Below are 14,154 nucleotides of genomic sequence, written 5' to 3' on the forward strand. Positions count from 1 at the left end.
GTGTTAAATAGTGTCAGTTTGTATTGTTGGAAGCCAACAGGAGCCTCCAGCTTTACTTTTACTCCTTTGGCCAAAACAACAGAGAAAAGAGGTGGGAGGGGAGGGGGGACAGAACGAGAGAGGCTGTATGGTGGATAGGTTAGGGGCGTGAATTTGGGACAAAGCATGGAGGCAAAGGAAATTAGAAAATTCGTCGGGATGGAACAAGGGATGCGTCCTCCCCTCGAACCCTCCCCCCTTTTCCTCCAGCAGTGCTCCTGACAGATGGAAGTAAGGGTGGGTGGGTTGACGGGCTGGAGGGATTAAAACTGCAGTCCCATTTTGGAGCCTGAAGAGAGTGTCACTCCCGCAAAGGTGGGGAGCAGAGAGGCACTTGTGGCGAGCCGTGGGGTGTGTGAATTGGGTGCATACGGGCTAATGTCAAAAAAGGCAAGGATGCTTCCCCTCCGTCGGCTCCCCCTCTGCTCCATCCGCCTTTAACCACTGAGGAGCGTGGAGGGGGCTGCTAGGAGAGGGAAGGTGGGGGTGCATCTCAATAACCTTAATAGAGCTCCCTTTAATTAATCAGCTCATCTGCAGAGACCCGATACCTGCAGCTGAACCTCCCGCTCCCCCTACACACACCCGCATGGTACTCCCCTCCATTCTCACCCCAAACATCCTCACACTGCTGCTGTGACATTGTGGTAATGAGGTAACACAGCTACAATGTCATGGAAATGTTGCGGAGACGTTATCTGTGGGAGCTCATCACACATGCTGATGTACCTGATCCCCTTCAATGTTTACGTTGCATGGAGGCGCATGTGTGTCTGTGTGTTCAGGTATATTGCTGCAACCCCCCCCCCCCAAAAAAAAAAAACCCATCAACAATAAATACACCATGATGCCTCTATTTCCATAGAAGAAGAGCGAGGGGGGGACCCCGCCTCAAGTAAACATTTGAAACAGATGGCGGTTTCAAAGCAAGCCTCATCAATCTTTGTTTACACTGCCCCCTTTTTAAAACTACTCTTATTTGGGATATTTGCAATTATAATACATACTACAAGCTCATTTGAATATCAAATTAATTACTGAACACACTGTAGTAAATACCTCTTTTATAAGTCCTTGTTAAAAGTGAAAAGTTCTTGACTACGGTTGGGTGGCGTGTTAATTTACAGTGATATCTAATCCCAAGTTACTTCACATAAAAGGCATTACTATACATATTTTAATGGGAGGTGGTTGTTTTCCAAGCAATTTTCTGCTAGAGTACATTTTTAATTTATTCATATTTAATTTATTGGTCTCTGCATACCCGCTCAGTAAAACTAATCAGCACCATGTATGGGCCTCTTAAAGCCACATCTCTCCTTGGCAGGCAGACAGGCAGCGTCTGCGTTAGGATAAGCTCTCCTCTCCTGTGCACAGAGCTGGGTGAAATGCCCTGCTTTCAGTCGAGAAGGAGGATACCACAGAGAAGGAGAGACTGTTCAGTTCTCGCAAATAACCTTTTAATCAGAGAGGGGGGAAAAGGGGTGGGAAATGAAAAATGTGCCCAGCCTTGAGTGATCCAAAATATTTCAATTTCTGTGGATAGCAACCATCATAACTGCTGTCAGGACGTTGTCCCCCTCTCTCTTTTTTGTTACTTTCTGTCCTTAAACTCCTCTGCCCTTGAATTGGTTTTATAGAGCTTTGGCAGTCATTTAGCACAGTATGACTGGAGTTCTTATCACCTGACTCTGCTGTACACTCCAAATATCTATCGACCCACTGAAACACCTTGAGGAGGGATCTACACAACCTTACACATGGAAATGATTTCAATTAATTACCATTCCCTTTTGACAAGGCAGAAGGGAGGGAGGAAACAAAGGAGCCCAGACAACAGGAGCATTTCTCTGGTGTAATGTGCACCATGTGTAATGAGCAGCGGAAAGGTCATTTGACACATTTCTGCCAGAATGAATTCATTTATTTCAAGCACTTAATTTTGTAGTCACCTCATTGGTGCATAGCTTGGCAGTGCACTGAGAGCCGCATTATCACAAGTGGAGGCTTAGTTTCCTCCCCAACAGCTAGTGCTGACCACAGGTCTGTGGGAATGCCTGAAGAGCAGAGAGATAGTGAAATGGAGTGTGGGAGATCCAATCACCTCTTCTATCATAGGAAAATCACCTCCATCACCTTCAGCGTAATTGGAGCATTCATTACAGTTCAGTAAAAATGCAGGTTGCCATTAGATGGGCAATTTAAAAGTAGGCTTCGGGAGAATGAGAGACTTGAGGGGTCAGGATACGGGGTCGCAGTCAAGTAAATAATGGGAATTGGTCCCATGAGGCTAGGAAAACCACAAAGCCTGTGGTCACGCACCAAAATACAACTCGGCACAGGAGAGAAGCAGGAATTCAATCATCAGACAGAAAATAAAATGCCCCCCGTGCCCTCTCAACATCGCAATAATTACAAATAGAAAGTCAGATGCAATTTAGTGTCTTACTGTGATGCATGTGTGATAACTTAAAATTATTCTCTTATTTTCACACTTACATTTAAGATTTAGAAATTAGAAATAAGTACAGCTTTAAGTTTGTATATTAAACTGTATTTTGCAACCACCGAGATAATATGCCCACATACAGTATACTATATGTAGAACGTATATCAGATTGTGAAGTTGATCATGAAATTCATAGATCGTCCTTAAAGGGGTGGTTTGAGAAGGGTCTAGTTGCAGAGCTCCAGGCTCGGATTCATGTCCTCTGTCGGACTCCTTGAGTTCCCAGCTTGGAGAAAGCAGTGACACCAGAAATTGTTTACATCGGGAGTATACAATAGCATGCCTCATACTTCATTAATGAAGTTTGAATTAATATTAAGGTTGTACTGTTTTCCCTGGGTTTTACTGGTGGAGAACGTGTGGCTGAGCTTATAATAAGTATACTTTACAGTGGCATTGATGTTGTACAACATAACATTACATTACAACAACTTTTAACACTCAAAGTAATTTATATGATTATTTTGACCAAGTATAAGATAAATCACCACATAACACAGCTGTGTTGGTTGTTAGTCGATAGCAACGGTAACGTTAGCAAGTAGCAAGGTAGCCCCTCAACCGTTATGAATGTTTTTTTCATTTTATGTCGCAACTTGAATAAAACTTTAATACATTAACTCGTCCATAAAACGTTATTTCTAAAATTTTCATCTGCATTAAAGACTGCAACGTCGATGATCCCACGTGTGCTACTTCACGATAGGCGTCAAGTTTTTCCCATGGGTTTTGGCGCTGGAGACGGGTCCAAGCAATGTACTGCTGTGGATCGTAAACTTAAACTTGGCATTCTGAATGCAAGGTAAAGCAATGAAAATATAACATATAACACTAAACTGATATCGATTTTTTTAGGTGGGTCTTTTTTACTATGGATAAGTACCTCATACAACCCCACTTCAAATCTGGACTATCCCTTTAAACCCTTCACCTTACATTGTTGTGTTTACATTGTAACTTTTAGTGGGGAGGATGGTGCCTTCAGCTGCCACTAGGGGCCTCAGTCTGGCTGAAAGTTGCACCACTTTTGTTTTCATATGTACAGTTTTGCTGTAACTTTTGTTTTGTTATGTTTTAACATTTCTCCACAGGGAAACATTTCACTGTAAGCTTAACCAGAAACATTAGCTTGATCAAAGGAAGCATATTTAATGTGTTTAGGTTTGAAAACGGAGTTGTTACTTATGTTCTGAAGGTTATACAAAAACTTTGTTCTGAACAAAGAAAGGACAACAATACAATATATCATGTGCTTGTGTGCTTCAGCAACTGCAAACATGCCTGAAGTCACAACTGATAACATGATTTTAGATTCTCTTTGAGAGATTTAAACGCTCACAACAAATCTGCGTATTTATTTATTTGTGAAGCTCCCACTAATGACCATGTTTTTGCAGGAGAAAATGCTTCTACATTAAATATGAATACACATCATGATGAAACAATTAGGCAATGGTCCTCTGTGTAGCTGGTTTAAGTATCTGGATGCCTAAAAAAAAATCCTGTAATCACAAACAAAGCTGTGGAGTAGTTTTCACAAATTAGCCATTCTTCTTGGTGGAAAAGAATGTAATTAGAGAATTTTGAAAGAGGGAATCTAACAGGCTCTCTCTTGTCAAGACTGAACCTTCCCGATTTATGAAATAAGATAATCAATCAGAAGTACGCTTACATATTGGAAGGGATACCCAGAGGTTCATGATAGGATGACACATGGCCTCGGAGTCAGAGGCTCTCACAGCATATGGGCTGTGCTTTCCTCTAGCCCTTTTACCACTCAGGAGGCAGACTGGACTTCTCACTCTCAGCTACTCCGCATTATTGTCCATTATCACACCGTGGTCCATGTGTAAGGTGACAGTGGTGCTCTGATGGAGAGGCGACAGGGGGACCCAGACTGCAATAACATATTATTAGCTTTTTTCACAGCTCCACTGGGCTGGATTTACACTGGATATCCAGAGACCTTCGAGGGCAGCCCACTGTCACAGCAGTGTCCACCAGCAGAGCAATCGCCAGAGATACAGGTGTGTGTGGACCGAATAGCCATGCACCCACGCAAGACACACAAACACAAACAGAGTAGGCCTTTTCCAATTAGCCTCAGTGTGCTGTCATTTTTGTGTGCTATTGTAGGACCACATGTCCTCCTTTTGTTCTGTAACCGTAAACTGCTGTAAACGCATTTCCTGCCATTACTGTGGCTTGTCTGAGTCAAGACAGACAGACAGACAGACAGACATATACAGTAGATAGATTCAAATTCCATATGAGGGAGGGTGGGGCACATCTGCTGCTGCTGTGTAAATGTGTGATGCTCTTGTCCTTGGTAATGTTAACAGTCTCCCTTGTGACTGATGCCTCTCGTCCCAGCCTTGTTTATAAAACAGTCAGAACTTCGTTAAGGGACAATAACATCAGCCAGGCTCAATTATGGTGACATTTTGCTGACATGCAGATAGCCTCCCCTCAATCTTTTTTATGTAAAATACTGATGTGCCAGTCACATATGGATGGATGAACTTTGGGAGAATCAATGGTATTGATGAATCATAGATCATACAAGTCAACAAGACTGACACCAAGAGAGCGAATTCATCGCACGCATAAATTCAATATTAAATTGTAATCATAATCAGACAAAGTGAGTTATGTATAATCAATAGCACAATTATGATAGAACTTGTCCTTGTAATACGGACAATAAGTGCATTCAAACAGGCTGCATTGTGTCTATCACAGCATGATCTTGTGTAGATGTCTATACATTGTTAATGGTATCCCTTTAGTTATTTATTTATTTATGGTGACACTCATTATCTCAGGCAGCTTATTTAATGATATCACTGAAAAGATGGTCACAACAATCCTAATAAATGTACCAAGGACTTCTCTGTAAGAAAGAAAAAACATTGCTGTGAATTGTTGTAAACTATGGAGGTTGTTTTGCAATATGTTGGGAGGTGATTGTCAGGGGGAGAGTACAATAAGGCTGCTAAATCCAGTGAGACGATTGAGTTTGATTGTCCTTTGGTGTGCCCTGAAATATTAGAGCAACTCTGAGCTGCTTCGTCTGATGTTGGTGATCTAAAGGTTCTGACACCCCAGGCCAAGAGCATCTGACGGTCAATATGAACATCTGTTGCCCTAGTTTTTGCGGTGTGTCCCGCACTGTTGGCACTAATCAGTCCTTGTTAGCGACTTTTTGGCCGATTCAGGATGTTGAATCGGCGGCACAACAGTCAGCCTTTGTCAGCACTAGTTCTTTGATATCGGTTTTGTGTGTCTGGGCCTTAACACAACAAGCTGGCAAAAAATCAAACTAATTTAGGGTTATGAAACTGTATCAGATTATTTTCTTAAATTAGTTATTTATTTAGTTAGTTAGCTCCATTTCTGTGTCATGCCGAACATCTGGCCCTTCCCACATGGGATTACAAGAAACCACAATTTTACAATACATGCATCTTCTATAAAAACATGTGTATGGTGGCCCTGAGAGTTCAATACATTGCAAAATAAGAGAACACATGCAAGAAAATATCTTCACAGAAATTCTGTAGCACACGGCAACAGAAACCGTTTCCAGGGGACACTAAAAATTGATGCACACAGCTGGGATATGGCTTCATTTTCTTGTGGTTTAACTACTTATTTGCATGTGTTTTCTTAATTTGTAATACACTGTGCTCTCAGGGCCATCTTGAAGTACTGGTATAAACCTACAGTTTATCCAGATAAATTACTTTTTTTCATCTACCAGGCATTCTTCAACTGGCTAATTTCAGTTTTTAAGTTTCATATGCAAACAGCCAACTTAGTCATCATTAACTTCTATGTCATTCAGGCAGCACATTGGACAAATCTGCTTTATTCCTTCATCACCTCAAACAAAATACAACAAACTGGCAGACATGGATGCTTATGTGTTGGCACAAGTAACTCTACACTGAGCAGAACAACACTCTATAAGAGTTGAAAGAACCAAGTGAATAAATGACCAAGTAAAAGGTGGCAAGCAGAGCAGAAATAAGCACAGATGATGAAAGTTGTGAGGAAGATAAACTGCACAAGTTGTAAGTACCTAGAAAATGTGCATCTAGCGTCAGATTTAACATTGGTGGATGATCGAACATGTGCAAGGACTTTATGATTGGTGGCACAATCAAGTGTTGAAGAGAAAAAACAAACTAAACCTGTGTATTCAGACAGAGAAATCATTGTTTCATATTTGCTCTGTATGTCATATTAAATGAGTCATGAAGGAATTACTGTTGAGCAGACACAGGCAAGGGGAGCTGAGGGAAGCCACGGGTTGGAAAATGTGAGCTGGCATACTGTAGAGCAACAAATCAAGAGAATATATCTGGTGGAAAGGTATCTACACACATGCCTAATAACTTCGGTACATATGTATGACATGTTATAGATGTGCTCATGTAAATATCTGCACATTTTTACCCACCCTGTATATAAACTGTTATCTGTCACATATTAACCTTTCTCATATTTCCCTTGTCACAAAAGAAAGCAGGAATAACAATTAAAAAACATAATTTTATGAATTTTTATTTTATTTTACATGTTTAAAAAAACACGGTTCAATGTAATATTATTTAAAACTAAACTGTGTTTGGTTTCAACGAAAGCTCCGCAGGGTACCTTTTAAGATCACTTTACTTACTGTTGCAGAGCACTGATGCCCTTTAATATAACATAACATAATGTAAGGTTGTGTAATCTGAGTCCAACATTCAGGTAATACACTCTGTCTTGGGAAGACATGTTAGATGCAGGATGTGGAAGAAGAAGAACGCACAAAAGACAGAATCTATTCATTGATCTAGTTGCAGCAAGGTTGGAAAGTCAGTGGATGTCCTGCAGAGTTTGGTTAGTGGTCACCTTCAACGTCCATCAAGACTTAAGTCGTTTTCTCTTATGAACCCTGGACAATGTCTGACAAATCAGATGTGGGCATGGTCCAAGTGTAGCACACTTGGTTTAGACAAGGGACGGGTGATTCTTGCAGAAGGAAGGACATGACATGGTTTGTAATTTGACCATTATCAACCGAGTCTCTTGCTGTTCCTTGAAATTGTCTGATGATTTTGGCATTGGTCCTTAACAACAAAAGTTCATGAATCTTGTTGTCTCTCCAGTTAGATATTTTCTAGTGTCTTTGTGTAAATTTCTTTTACTCCTGGATGTTTGTTTGATGCAAACCGCATGATAGAAACGCCATCTACACGCTAACTTGTTTACAGTGAATTCGCACACATGGGCTCATTTGGACATTACATAGACTTTGTACAAGGGTGCTGGCAGGGTAAAGTCTGTTTGATCTTGGACTGAACTGATTCAGACATTTGTGTTCTCACATACAGATTCTCCGGGTAATGTCTAGCTAATTTCACATTGCAGTGCATGTGTGAAAGGAGCTTTAGATGAATACTGTTCCTCTACAGACTGTTATGGCTAATGTCAAGACAAAAAGCAACATGTGATGGTATTCATTCATGGTAGCATGAGAAGATACTTCTGTCTACATCTTCACCAGCTAGTGTAATTATTGCATACTGCTCACAAAGAAAATTCTGCTGGTGCGCAATAGAGAAGGCTTTTTCAAACTCAAGGGTCAACCATCTCAGTGTTTACCTCTTATTTGTACAAAGTGGTGTTTGAACTGCTGGCCATTTCAAGCCAGCCGCGTCCGTTTACTCCTCAAACTTAGTTCAGGAGCAAAGCCCTTTAGCCAACAAAACTCTTGGTTAGGTTTACATTTTTTCTGAGGTTATTGAGCAGAAAACCACCCTCTCTCATTTCCAATGTGTGTCACTTTCATTTTCAGCTTACTTCTGCTGCATATTTTCTCTTTTCGAGGTCTGAATTCAAGATGTTCATAGTGAATCATGGCTTCCATAACTATATTCCTGGCTTCATACCCCTGGGGGTAAGCAGGGGTAAAATACACTGCGCATGACTTGACCACACCACAGACTGTATGTACGTTGTAATTAATCGTAGAACGCCTGTGGTGATTGTCTGCGAGTAAAATCATACACATTGTTTTAGATCTTTGTACAAAAAGGATTGAATGAAGGAGTACCAATACCCAGTATGTACCAATGAAGGAGTACCAATACCCATGTGATGCAATTCAATATGCAAATACCCAGTGGGACGAGGGAAAGAGACAACAGCCATGAGTTAACAGTCAGACATGGATGAAAGAAAGCAAAAATACTGTTTAGCTTCAGGTCTCAAATGTGGCAGCATCAGCAAAGTTAGGTTGGGTCTTTAAAATACATTCAAAATCGTCATTTATTTATAAGCGATTTCTACCCTTTTATCGGTCAAACATGGTATTGTTAAATTTAGGACACCGTTGTTTTTTAGTTCCATAAGCAGACCCGTAGGAACACAATGTGCATGTAGACATAGACATGTGCACCACTATACTGTAATGGTTTAATCACTCACTCACTCACACTCACACGCACACGCGTACACACACACACACACACACACACACACACACACACACACACACACACACACACACACACACACACACACACACACACACACACACACACACACACACACACACACACACACACACACACACACACACACACAACAGGATTTATGCAAGAGATATTGATATATTTTCAACAGTGAATAATCACCAAAACAAGCTCTGCCTTCTTGCCTGACTACAGCAATAAAAAGCACACATAGAGGGAGAGTGAGACAGCCCCTGTCGTCTTCATTATACGATGACAACTTTTCTACATCAAAGAGCTCATCGTAAGTATGTGTAAGTGCTTTGAATCAGACTCTGCAATTGCTGGCCAATGAAAGTACTCAAAGCTTTGCACAAACAGTCTTTACTGAGGCCTCATTTTCAGTTGTGTAGATTGGATTGAGCTACGAGGTCTAATAACTTCACAAACCTGACAGGTGCCTATCCTGATACTCACCGTCTCCTTTGTAATCAACATTTTCTTTATTATTTCCACTTAACTACTGGCAGTTTAGAGGCCACAGATTGTTCCTTTTCCCTCGAGTGCTCAGTGTACAACCCACTGGTAGAAAAAACCCGCCTGCTCTGAAAAGAAATGTAATATCTCTTAGATAAAAGGTGTGTAAGGTTGAAGACCTGCACCTTAGCTTTTTTGAGTTAGACCCTCCTTTGCCCTTCACTCTGTTGTCTTTCATGCACTGACTTTTGTTGATTAACCATAATGAGGTGACTTACTATAGACCCCGGGCCAACAGCCTCCTTTAGGTGGTACAGATAAAAAAAAAAAGTCCATCCAGGCAGCCGTCATAGGAGGTCAGAACAAATCAGATAGAGGGGCTTTCTTGTGTCTGGCAGCCGACACTTTCAAATGTTAATGGATGGGGGCGAACAAAGTTGAAGTGGGTCTGAAAATGCTAATTGTACCTAATTCATGTAAATAGGTTTCTTAATGGAGGAATTAAGCATTTTAAATATGCAATTGGAGGCAATCAGTCCTTTCATTTGGTGGGGTGGCACAGGTGTAGTGGATTGAAATTCATCTTTCACACAGGGTGGCTCATTTGTCATTTGGCTGTGCTCAGGCATGGATGACGGGGACTGCAGGAGAGGTCCTTCTGCACTGTTATGTACAGATATCGGTGAGTGAAACACGCTGCAAAAGCTTTAATTGTGTTCCTGTTGTTGACCGAATGAAGATAGCGGGAAAAGCAATTAACTCCGATCAATACTGGTAAAAACAGCCAGTGCGAAAATATAATTTATTCTCACCACTTAAAGAAGCAATACACTTACTTTAGATATGTACACATTCATATACTAATAAATAATTATTTATACTTTCTATACGTATATAACATGTATGTATAATTTTATACACATCTACAGCAATATAAGAAGTGAGGATAAAACAAATGAGTGTAGCACACAAAAAAAGGAAGGGGGCCTACCTACCTACATATCACAGACAGAGGAGCGGCAGAGAAGACAGCTCTGACTTATTATTCTGATCATCTCAAACAGACAATAAACCAGGAGGTCATGTTTCAGCATGTAATAACATGGCGTAGCAGCAGGACCAGAGACAGTGGGAAACTCACAGGCACAGCGTATGGGCCATGAATCAAATGGGCAATGCATTGTCTCAGAAAATGACTTATTAGTCAATATAAAGGGGGATACTGTGTCTTTGAGGTGTAAATAGCTGCGGCTGTGCAGAGAAGGGGAGGCGCCCTGGTTAATGAACGAGACAAGAAAAACCTTGTATAAAAGGACAAACCAGATCACAAGATTTCAACCCCATTAGCTGCTACTCACAGGGAATGATAATAATGATAAAGGATGGTAGGGCCTTTGATTTGGGAGTAGCAAACTGTGTTGTCTTGAGAAAAAATCTTTTCCTGGAGGAGAATCAAAGAGCAGTTCATTTTCACACTGACCTTCAGGGCTCAAGGCGGCCAGACAAGGGCACAAACAGATTGAGAATTAATTGGTGCAATTAACATTTTGTGATTATAAGGACTTCAGATCAATACCCTATGCAAATAGCTGTATTGATGTGCAGCAGAAACCTTGTTAATTGTGTTTGGCGAACAAACAGGCCCCTGTGCTACTATTCCATAATGGAACAGGAGGCACGGACAGGTTCAAACTGCTGACCACTTTAGATGCATGAGGACGTGCAGCAGTTTCTCTCTCCTCCATCCTACCAGTCCACCCCTTCACCCTCCACTCTGCTCAAGACTTTTAAGAAAAGTTGCAGAGTTTGATGATCTCCGTTGCTTTCAAGTTGGCCTTTTAGTGGCTCTCTGAAGAGGCTCTTAAAAGCTGGATGAAGATCCGTCAGTGGTTCTCTGATCACCACGCTCATGTCAGGCGGCAGCAGATTACACAAAATGGCCTTCTGCTTTCTTTCTTTTACAGTTTTTAACAGTGGGAATGGGCATCTAAGGAAGAATTGAAACACTCGGTGGCGACAGCCATTGAAATGAATTAGTTTCAGCTTTATTGCTATGGACTGGATTTTCCACTCTCGTTATTAAACTGCGTTAAAAATGCACTTTCATTTCAGATAAGTACCAGTAATCCTGTTTGCAGACCACAGCAGATGAAGTTAAATATAATTTAAGCAGAAACGGAAACGCGTGGAACAATGTAATCACTGAAAGTGAGATTGAAGTGATGCTATTCTTATCATTATTATTATTTTCATTACAGTTGGGGTGGAAAGACACCAGTGATGGCAGCAGCAGCAGCAAGCAGTAGGTGAGAAAAGAGGGGGAAAAAAACAACCCCATCCAATAACTATCACAGCCAATAAATCCCTGCTCACTACTGCCCATCTCACTTTTTCTTTAAGTGACAATTGGCTTGCAGATTGTTGCAGGGCTAACATCCTGTGGCCTTGAAGAAACACACAGAGCTGGCAACGTACAAAAGGCATGAAGCTACTGTTAATTAGCTGAGTTTACAGGCTGAAGGAACGGTTAGCAGGGTCTTTTATGTGCTGTACTGCCTGCTGTGGCTGTGGTGTCGGTGTAATGATGCTGCGCTTAATGTGGCCTTACCTGTCTTTAGCACTGTTACATTTTCTAGAATGAAGTAAATAAGGTAGAAACCGTGGTCAGAACAGAGCAGAGCAAGAAAATTATTAAAAAATACACATTTTTTACCCTGCATTTATTTGATGAATAGATCTTACCAAATTGTAATGACTGATATTAAAATAACCTATACCGCATTTCACCATAATTTAAAAAGAAGTTCTCAAGCGTAAGATTACAGGTTATATAATTAAAAGTTAACAATTGCCATCATATTAGCCATTTGTTAGCGTGCTAATTACTGTTAATTCTTTTCGATTTTGGGCTCTACTCCTTTAGGCATTAGCCTTAATCTCCCTGGTGATGAAGTTGGGGTATAAAACAGAAAGCATTAGAGGGAGGGAAGAGTGGACATGGAATTAAACCATCATACTTATTACAATGTTTAACAAACACCACCACTTACTGGGCTATTTGTCTAAATACCTTTCTGTTAAAGAAAACATTTCCATGTCTTTTCTAAATTACACAACAGGCTGAGATTTTATATAAAAACTGTGAAAGTATCAAAACATTCAATCCACAGACCAATGCACACAGCCCGTGTTCAGAAACTGTGCCTTTAAACGAGCCGCCAGGACTTCTGAGCAGTTGTGATGTCACATACTATACTATATATAGGTAGAAAGTGACACCACATTCCCTGGATGCAATGGCAGTGCAGAGACGCTGATAGCGCAAATACTAAAGAAATGGTTCTTAAAGAGAAAACAGAGTGTTTTAGACAGAGAGCTAATGCAGGTATAGTCCGACACAGTATGAAAAAAATAATGTCATTTGAACATTAAAGCATGTAAACATGTTCTAGGTGAAATCCAAAATACAAGTATGAACCTGAAAATGAGCATGATATGGGACTGTTAATAGTGTTTGTGAAGTGAGATCAAATTACATTTATTTGAATTTAATAAAAAAAAATATCAAGCTAAAGGGATGGTTTCCAGCTTGAGCTTTATGCCTAAAGTGATATTTTCGTTAAAAAAAAGATTAGTATCGCCGTGCAAAATATAGTGCTGTATGTGTAAAATTTACAGCTGAATTCTAAAAAGACCCATGAGTATCCAAAAGAAACACATTTTCTTTGTACTAGAAGTCATTGTTTAATTAATATGGATACCAGACTCATTGTTATGGGGGCACATAGCGACCTTTTGGCCATGCGGTCTTACAAAATCCATTGGTACGTTGATGCAGTTGCTGCATGATGAACTTCATCTTTCACTGGATCAATTAATGTCGACGGTCAAGAATGTAAAAATCAAGATTCAATAGAACTGCAAACACATAAGGATGAAGATCAATCCACGAGTAAACATCAATGCAAGAGGACTAAGATGCCTCTGGAAGCTGAGGCAGGTTTAAAGTAAACATTGCTCTAAAGATGAAGATGATTGTGGTGATGATGACCCTGATTCTATCTATTATTGCACCTGTTATAAAATCCATTGCTTCTCTGCTGCAGAAGAGAGGAGACTTAACCTTCTACCTGAGCAATCAACATATAAAAGATACATAATGATGACATGTGAACCATTTTCCAAACACTGTTATAGAGACAGAAATAATGCAGATAGTAAATCATAAAACCAGCAGCCGAAATGCCCATCTACGGTCAGGCTGTGGAGAGCAGGTGAAAAATACACAATAGTATTGCATTTTGAGATGTGGTTCAAAAAGACCTTGTCAAGATTGATGTCTCTCCTGTAGCTATAGTTAATAGTAAGGGAACACTCCTGAAATTAGAATCCACTTCTTTCTAAATGCACCACCTGTGAATCGAGGACATCTGAGAAAAAAAAGGAAGGGTACATGTCATTTCTATAGGTTTCCAAGACACGGGGAAAGGAGAACAGCCAATCTATGAGATGTAATGGATATGTCAAGAATTGCTAAATCATAGGTGTCCAAGGCAGAAAGACAACTAACCCAAACATAATGTCATTCTGGAGGCACAAAAGGGGTAAATGCAGGAAAGACGA

This window comes from Echiichthys vipera (genome assembly GCF_963691815.1).
Source record: "Echiichthys vipera genome assembly, chromosome: 1".
NCBI classification, from domain to species: domain Eukaryota; kingdom Metazoa; phylum Chordata; class Actinopteri; order Perciformes; family Trachinidae; genus Echiichthys; species Echiichthys vipera.